Source organism: Typopeltis vanoorti, chromosome 15 (genome assembly GCF_054136105.1).
Source record: "Typopeltis vanoorti isolate ZY-2024b chromosome 15, IOZ_Tvanoo_1.0, whole genome shotgun sequence".
Taxonomy (NCBI): Eukaryota; Metazoa; Arthropoda; class Arachnida; order Uropygi; family Thelyphonidae; genus Typopeltis; species Typopeltis vanoorti.
The window spans coordinates 97094882-97105085 of NC_143563.1; the positions used below are offsets into that span (position 1 = coordinate 97094882).

The following is a 10204-nucleotide window of genomic DNA, read 5'->3' on the forward strand; positions in this document are numbered from 1 at the left end:
GAAAATGCAAATTAAAAATATTATTATTAATATTATGCTTTTATTTCCTTCACAATGCGAAATAATTTTAAATCACTCCATTAATAAATTAAGCACAGAAAATCCCATCATCAAATAAATAAATAAAACATAATTATTCTTTCCACTCCCGATCATACACTTTCTATTACACTCATAAACAATTAATCTAAATTTTTATAAATGAAAAAAATTGATGCTTAAAAGCAGCAAACTGTAGATAGATTAATTACGTTTATGTAATTATTATCTGAGATAGTGTGAATTATACTTTAGTGTATTGAATTCTAAGCATCATAAAGAGCAGAGAGTGACAGAGCCAAGTTTTTTTTTTTTTTTAATGCCATTTCAGAAACCATATTTAGTTAGACTGCAATCCAACAAGAATATTAAATCTATTCAGAGCTTGATTAAGATTCTCTGTTGAAGTTTCGTCCTAATCACGAGAATTCTCAGAGCAGACTTGTCACTTGTGTGGATTCATTTTCGTCCTCAAATGACAAGATAATCAAGGACGTCATCGTTGGTTTATGAAGCAGAGCAACATTGGAGTGACATGCCCCTGGAGTACTGCTACTTGGCACCGGAATGATCTGCAAAAATAAACATGATTTTTCTGAACTTAATCATTTTTAACACAAAATACATAAAATGTATGAGTAAGCGCGACCACTTCCGTGATACGATTTAAATAAACCTGATTACGAAAATTAAAATATCATACGGAAGTGGTTTGGTGGTTCTTGTAGGCTATAATAGAACACTTCGTTATAATTTCATCACAAGCCATTCTTACAAGGGTAGAATGTTTATTTCTTTATGTATACATATTAGTATTAAGGTTTCGGTTCATTGCTTTAACCACAGATTTCTAATATCACAGATTTCCCTATAGCAACACAGATTTTTTTTATTTGACTTAAGCCTTAAGTGTTGTGTGTGCGTGTGTAATATATATTATTAATTCACTAACGATTGATAATAATCATAATAAATACTGTGACTTATTTCGAATTCTAAGTTACATTCTCATTCATCGATCTAAATCCGGATTCCACGTTGTCTTTCAGTAAAAACCAAAAGTCCCATCGACTTTGATCACTGAAGTATTTTCTTATTTACATAGCGTTGCTCTTTCTCTTGAGATAGTCGAAAAGAAAATAGTCTGTTTTACATTGTAACCCTTTAGAATTTACAAGGATATTTTACATCCCTCTCATTCTTTTTTTCGGTGGAGTTTAGGTCCCTATTTGATATTTATATATGGGAGTTTATACCTGCTGATAGAAAACTGCAGCTTTGTCCAATCCCACTCGTGTTCGTTTTTTTCCCCTTCCCTTTTATTATCCCTCACTGGAGAGCAATGTATTCGATTTCAGTTCATTATTTACATAAAGCATTCTGTTTCCTACAGATTTGCATATCCATCGGAAGCCTTTTCGCCTTTATCATTCATGGGTAAAACCAAGAGCATTTAAAGTAATGTTTTTTTTTTCTTCTCTCTTTCTCATTAGACACAGGAGAACGCACACAAGACAAAGTAATGAACTTCCACCGAAACGTACCCCCCCCTTTTTTTTTTAACTCCTCCTTTAACACGTATTCGGTAGAAGCATTCCCTCTTAGAATTTTAAATCCGAACCAAAAACCCGACTTAGTTAAATGTTTATCCAACATTTGAAGCGAATGAAATTCAGCATATTTAAAGCGAGTGACCTGTAAAGCCACAGAAAGATAGAGAAGAAGTCACTCCGAGTGATTTATCGACACAGAGCTCGCCTCAGTTACTCTGAATGCTAGCATACAGCAGATGAGAGCGATCTGCTTGAAGCGGGTCTCTCAGAACTGCCTTGAGGAGTGCAGTGTCTTATTCTTTGCCAAAGACGATCAACATTAAAAGTCAAATGAGCATGAATTGTGCTCGGATGCCCCCAGTTTAGGAATCTAAATGTTGAGAAGAGAAAAGAACAACAACCGACAAGAAAGAAAGAAAGAAAAAAATAATATACAGAATGTCTAACGTTTAACATAACTGATTGTTCGGAGTTTTGCTTTGAGCGAGAGTGTACGGCAAAAGAGACACACCAGTAGGCTTAAGCGTCCGCTTTTGGCCGTAACTTACCCGCTTCTCGCATTCATTCCGAACGGCAGCGAGGCCTCCAGTTCAACGCGGGCATTATGGCCCCGAACATACGGAGATGACAGGAGAGGATAGTCTGCACCCTTGTGTAATTCGTCACAACAAGCTTCCCTTCAAATAATAATAAAAAAATAACTCTGGTGGCGATTCGTTCAAGAGGATATCGCTTGTTAGAACATCTCAGTCCTCTAAGTACTGTCTGGGTAGAGGTTTTCCTTTAAGTATCTTGTTAAATCTTATTTTATTTGCTGCCTTGTAGTCGATACGGTAGTTCAAATCAAGACACATCCTTACTTATTTTATGAATATTTTATTTCTTTAGGCGTACGATTCCAATCATTCACCGTAATAGTTTAATGCTATTTGTGGCATAGGAAATATAAGGGTTTTGCTACATCAGGGTTATTGTTGACATAAATGGATTTATAAATAAGTTATGTTAAATTTATTACATTAACTTCGTCGTTTAATTATGAATGGTTTCCTACAAACAATTTGTTTTTATTGCAGTTCATTTTTGTCTCGAACATGATAGAAAGCACCGATGCATAATATCCATTGCTGTTATTTATTGCGTTTGTCGTGGATACAAAATTACGTACTGTACACAGCTATTAATCAAGCGCTTCACGCGAATTTCGAGTTTATTCTTTTTCGTTCTTTCTTTCTTTTTATAGGTCATTGGTTATTAATACCTTCCAATCAAATACTGTTATATCGAACACTCCAAACTCTGTTTAGCATACAAAACTTGCTTTTTCGTTTAAATGTAACAATTTACATACACTACAATGTACGCTCTATAGTGTATTTTTCACTATGAAGTTTTATATAATTCAGCACGGAGAATTACATAATCATTTGTTTTACAAATAGAGAAAATATTTTATTTTTTCTATTATGAATAATGTAGATATATTGATAAAATATATCTACATATATATATAAACAGAGAAGTGTTGATATAAGTGACGTAAAATAGAAAAATGAAAAGCTAATTGTTAAGATCATGGGCCTAAAAATAGAAAAATAACAGCTAATTGTTAAGATCATGGGCCTAAAAATAGAAAAATGAAAAGCTAATTGTTAAGATCATGGGCCTAAAAATAGAAAAATAGCAGCTAATTGTTAAGATCAGTGGTCTAAAATAGAAAAATGAAGAGAGCATTATTAATATCAAATGGCCTAAGAATATAAAAATGAGCCAAATAAAAATTATTCGCGATTTTTTTTATTTGTTTAATTAGGATATTTAATATACATATGAAGGATGAATATTATTGAGTGTTGCGGCTGCTGTACTGTAAACACTTAGAGATATTGAAATATATTTTCTAATTATAAGACTGACTTCTCTGCTCCATTGCAGGACTGTAAATTTCTTTACTAACAGTATGAAAATTACTATACGATTGAGTATGATACTTTGCTCATTTTTTATACATGTGTATTTTAAAATTCGATGAACTATTACCGAGAGAACTATTATTTGTATTTATGAGAGAACTCGGAATTAATTTATTCGGACTAATGACCAACTCTTGAGATCTCATCTTACATATCGAAATATATTTGGCTAGTTATTGGAATAAGTTATGTGATATAAGTAAATAAATGAATTAAGCATAACTATGAAGGCTACTGGGTAGCGATCAGGGTTAGGCACACATCTAATGGCTATTACTCTTTGGTTAATATCTTAAAATGCGAGTTGTTTACGACATAAAGTTATGTTGTTACATCAGCCATTGCGTACGGAACTATGTTAAAACTTTCAATACAGGTCATGTTGGCAAATCGGGTTTAAAATAATCATTTGTTTCTATGATTTTCGATTATTTTCTAATTAAACTTAACGGTTAGTTTCTTATTGTATGATTGTAATCACACCATGAAACACAACCTTCAAAAGGTTTAACCTTTAGGTTGCTCAATCTGTAGTACTCTATTCCCGTGAATAAGTTGGCGGTGCGAGAGAGGGGGGGGGAAGAAACTTCTTAAAATCGATTTCCACCACATTTACTTTCATGGATCCTTTGCCTCCCCCTCCCCTAAAAATTACTTTCCTTAAATTTACTTGACTTCGAAAACACTGTATTTGTATCAACAATGGATGCTGCTATTATTGTATTTTCAACAAAACTTCGATGCGAAGCATTCTGCAGATGTGTGTGTGTGTGTGTTAGCCTTAGATCTTGTTACATTTTTATTTTTAAATTTGAAAGTTCATCAATAAGATAGTTAATTATGATTTCATAGATGTGTTAAGACTGCTCTCCTTTTAAATTAAATATTCATTTTCATTGAAAATCTTTTTCGCTTTAAGTGAAATAGATTTCTGTTTATGCCAGTTTAAAATTAGGCTAACGTAAAGTATGAGAACTACAAGCCATCCATATTTGGTCTTATTATTACACCAAAATGATGATTAAATCTGTCACCTGGAAGCCTTAGAGGAAGTTCTAAGAGTGCTTCTTCTAACAAGAGGATTCATATGAGTGACCATTATTCAACTAAACATACAAGGAATCTAAGAAATGCAATAATTGGTTATTTAAATCTGATTATTTGGTGTAATAACAAGTGCATACTTATATTTAATGATCACAACTTTTTATTTCATAAACTAGTAATTTACGCCATCGGTAAAAATATCAGAATCAAATTAAATAATTTCTACATCACTTATATGCAAATTTTAACATGTATCATCACCATTTTTATATGACGGTACTTGCTGGTATGTAATAATTACCAAAATAATTATAATCTCCTTTGTAATATGCTGAGTTCATTGCAGGGAGATGTGTTGATGGTAAATGCTCCATGCAACTGTTATTGTTGCTTGTAACAACTTACAACTTATGAACAATCACTACTTCACCAGTTCCTTGTTGATGTAGTTAGTAGGTGTGTGTGTGTGTGTGTGTGTGTGTGTAAACTTTGTTGACTTTTAGCAGTATTATCTAGACAAATATTAGTACAGGCAGCAGCTGTTATCATTGCTCTTAAAATATATGAACAGACATTCTGTATCACCACAAAGCCTACTGTTTATAATAAAAAATTAACAAATTGTATTGTTGCTGTTGATATTGTTATATACTACAGTGCGTGTATTAAACAATGTGCAACACCTCGTGTTAGGTTTTTAAATTATATTTTTTACCATTGTTTTAACAATCTTAAGATTCCTAATTACCAGTGTTTATATAACTGACTGCTATCTGAAAATAACAATTACTTAGGTTACTTAAATGAAAATATTCATCTTTCTTATTCATATTAATGGTAAATATACAGTTAAATACTTACTAAAGATTATCATTGAACTAACCACAGAAATGAGTGAGTGAAGTTGTTCTTCTGTTTAATGTTTTAAGTAGAACACCCAAAACAGCACCTTGCTCTCCACCATCAGCAGATAACTGAAATAAAAAGAGATAAACTTTAACTTTAAATAATAAACACCCTTCATATCATCTTTACATCAAATATAAAATAAACTGCAACCAGTTTTCTTTCATAGTTTACATTTATTCCTCTATACTACTTATATGTATTGAAAAAAATCAGCCATATGAATGCCTCACTCTATCCCAAGCAATTGCTTATCTACTTCATTTATATTTTAAAATATCTATACGTCAAGTTAACGACTGTTATATAACTAACATATGTAACGCACACCAACTGATAAAAATCATCTTCCATCTAAATCAGCGATAAACAGTAGGAGATCGTATAGAGATATGTAGCAAATTTGAAGAATTATTTATGATTTTGATTGGAATGGCAATAAAATTTAAATATTAGACATTTTATATATTACATATTATTAGTATTGTGTGGATTATTTCTTAATACAATTTTAATTAAAAAAAAAAGAAGTGCTCTCTTTTACACAGATTTGTCAAACGTACACAGCAGCCATCTTGTTTTCATGAATATATTTTCGGTATATTAATTGTATATAACCATAACATTGTATATAACCATAACATATATTGAGCTGCTAAGGTTATTATACAAGCATGAGAGGATGGTATTCTGAATATTTCGGATTATGATTTGGTAATTCCCCCCCCCCCTCGCGAATACAAAATTTGTGTCATTCATGACCTAATCCTATAATAGCCTGAACCTTAATTCCATGCTTTGTGTTATACAATTTAACATTCGTAGTAAGATCTAATATTAATGTGTATTGAAAGAAGTTTAGATCAGACTATATAGTTGAATGCATCTTAAAGTTTTATTGTTCTACTCAGCTTTCGGTAAAGAAAATAGGCTTATCATTCCTCTATTTGTTTCTTAAAACTATCCCTGTGGGTTCATTTTTTCCCCTACCTAACTTGAGTTTCTAATAATAAAACTACACGGGACTATTTACGTACCTTTATTAAATTGTCTACGATGGTCATGCTAGCAGAAGCCATCTTAAACGATGCATTCCATAAATCTCAAATTTTAACCAAAATGGCGCCCTTACCACGTTCGATTGGGCCATTGCCTCAGTAAGTTACAATAAGTTACTGTAGATATAAACAATCAAGATAAGTAATACTTTATTAAACGCTTTTATAAGTATATTATGATATAATGGCGTAAGTAATTTGCTTTAAAAATAATTTGAAGTGATAAATAATTTTCATCTAGTTAAAAATAATTTTACGGTGTTAAATAATTTATGTAAATTTAGAGAAACCTGTAAGAAAATGTTTAAATGAAAATCACAGTTAATAAATAATAAAATCACAAAGGAATCATAAAAGAGACAGAATATTAATTGACTTCTAAATAAACTCCATCTTCACTGTTGTGTATTTAAATTCAACTGAGCTCAACTTGTATTTCTCTTTATTCATTCCTCCTAATCCTGTTCACTAAAACAATCTACTTTCCTCATATACGCTTCCTGAAAATTACAATAATCAGAAATTCAAATTAATGTTAATAAGCCGGTTATTCTCTTCAGCTCAAGATAATACTAAGAGGTGGTGTGGCTGGTTCGTTAATCTTGTGTGCTTGGAATTTTCATAAAAATACATTTATTATATCGAGTTTCAACTGTCTGAAGCACTGGATTTCAGTAGGTTGTTAAACTAACAGCTATTTTTGCTTGAGTCTTAGTTTTCATTTCGTTTCTTTTATACTTAACATTAGATATTAAAAAGAGTGGTGTACTTGTAATCTAGCCAGTTACATCTTTACAGTTTAAAAATAGCAGAAAATAAAACAAAATTTTCACAAAATAATCGTTTTTTGTTAATGTTTTATTATTAATAATATATTATTTAAATGATTTACGACACGAAAAAATATAAGAAAAAATACAATGGTTGTGTGCAGTTTACCTTTGATATTTAGCTTGATGTACAGCAGAGAATTTAATTTAGATTAATTTGTTATTAAATCTAGACATTAAAGAGATTAAATAAGCTTGAGCAACCTATGGGTAAAATAATAAATAAATAAAAGAGCAAATTGCATTCCCCTTCAGACGTTCACAGGTGTCCTGTAGTCACTTAACATGGTTTTAAGCACTAATTCATGATGGTCTGTTTTCTTGCTGTTGTTTCATTCACACTATCCCAGCCACCACCACCACCACCTACAGCCTCGAAAGGTATTTTAGAATAAAATTCGTGCCAAAAAGACTTAACAGCTGTAGCAGACATTTATGTTATCTTTTAACATGTCGGTTTACTGATAAGCGGTGTTGCTAAGCCTAATTGGATGATGCTCTGCTATCGCTGTTCGAGATCCAACATCGTCCTCCTTCTTAGCTCTAATCACCACTGTCTTCTTCATCGTTCTTAAATAGATTAATTGCCATAGTTAACACGAACTAGATACCATTGCTGTTAATGTACTGGGTACGTGGTTAGAAAGTTTATTTTGGATTCCAATTTATTCTAATGTTATCAGAATTATAAAAGCGAAAATTGAAATTCCTTTATAAATAAGTTATTCTTATTAAATTAGCTTTGGCTTTATATAAAATAAACACACACACACACACACACACACACACACACACACACACACACACACACACACACACACACACACACACACACATATTGTTTGTATATTTTAATATCCCATTTATGTATTTTTGATATATATATACAAAATTATTTTAAACATTAGCGATAGCTATTCATTAAAAATATGAATGAATATAATAAAAATATTATTATTTTAATTGCTAATGTAGCCTACTTTCGTTTAGAGGAGTAACATGGGAATTTTCCCAGAGATAATACCTACGAAAATATAATATTTTTATGAATACTTTGATTGAATACTTGGTCATTATTATTAAACGGATTATCATCAAATGTTTGTCACATTTATTATGACATGTAGCATTATTAAATGTGACAACATTTGATAATAATTTGTTTAATCATTTAAAAAAAAAATGTGGCATTATGAAGAATTATCAAATAGGCCTTCGGTCATTATTATTAACTACCTAAGCCTGCTGAAATTATTTTTAAATGAAATATTGTTAAATACGCTTCTCGGCATTATTGTTAAATCAAGTATTATTACGTAGGCTTAGGGTATTCGTGGCATTTATTATTCAACAAAGTAACTTTTGGCTTTTAAATTAAAAATACTTTTTTTTTTTCAAGCAATTTAGGTTTTAAATTATGTACATAATTTTAAATTCTTGCATAAAAATTTTTAATGGAATAAATGACTTGGCTAACATGGATTATATTATTATTTCTTGTATACCATTGCATAATGATGGGATCTTTTTTTAACAATGTATCCTTTGGACTTATTCAATTGTATAAATCATACTTTGTCCTGAATATCATATAAAAAAATAGCATTCATATTCCATTCAGGATAAACATAGTTTATGTTATGTACTACGGAATTGTACTTTACTTTTGTTTTAAACGCAGAAAATGACAAATATATATATATATATATATATTTTTTTTTTAATTATTTTCAGGTTGTTTATAACCTAATGAGAATGCGGTAGCATTTAAAATTAATTATTTCTATCGTTAAACAAAATTTTTAATATAAAAATTTAACAGCAGTCAATTCCAGATTTAATAATAAAAAATGTTTTGATAAATTTAATTTGTGTCTGCAGTTTTTCTCAATAATCAAACATTAAAAACTTTTACCGGGAACTTCTAAATCACATCCTTCTCCAGCTGTTAAGCCTTATCTTCTAAGAAAAATGTCGCGAGTTCTTTTCACTGGTTTCTTCCTCTAAACTTATCTACTAAACTTCCTATGTGGTTTAGAAATAACGAAGAGATTAATTTTCAAGCCATTATTCAATACCCTAAAAGACTGATTAGCTGCACCGAATTAAATATGGCCTCGGGTTAAGAAAAGTAGCAGCTACAATCGCGGATTGCTTTGTCTCGTAAGTAAACATTCCATCATCCATTGAAGTCGACACATTTATCATAAATGATTTCCATATTAAATGTGCCGATCACATTAACATTTTGAGCACTGCCCCACATTTGTTATATATACAAGAGTGGCTTAACTCCACCCATATCTCGGCCCAAAGGCAGTCCTAACTTTTAGAAGTCCTCTTCAAAACTCCCAATTAAGGCAGGACTTGAAGACGTTGCTCTCTAGTTATTCTAATACCTGTACATCTCCAGGCAACAATAGGTGCAGCTGAGACTAAGAAAATCTTTGTAAGGAGTGCTCTTCGGCCTTTCAAGCAGTCCTTCCGTCATTATTAATTCACCCCGGCTACGTAACGAAGCTACTCCCCACCGCTCGGCATTGGTCTGTGGTGCAGACAGGCGGAGTTTGCTCCGGTAACGACCCGCCACGGATGGCACTGCCTTCTCCAAAATGACGCCAGTCTGCTGGCGACTTGTGTACGTCAGCATTATTGAGCGTGCTCTCTGTCCCTCCGCCAAAGAGGTCCGTCGGGGAAGCAATGTTCGGCAACAGTAAACAGCCTCCTTTACGCGCACGATGCTTTAAAATTGTCGATCTACGGAGCGCCATGTTAAATGGGAATCCGTCGGGTTAGGC

General features: G+C 31.8%; 1 long non-coding RNA gene across 1 annotated transcript; it reads right to left on the reverse strand.

Annotated features, from left to right (window-relative positions):
- Positions 1-388: 388 nt before the first annotated feature.
- LOC150099013 (uncharacterized) lies at positions 389-9572 on the reverse strand. The gene is made up of 3 exons (XR_016549447.1): positions 9322-9572; positions 5474-5586; positions 389-611 (listed from the first exon to the last, which is right to left on the reverse strand). It is a non-coding gene; the product is annotated as an uncharacterized LOC150099013 (long non-coding RNA).
- Positions 9573-10204: the final 632 nt, after the last annotated feature.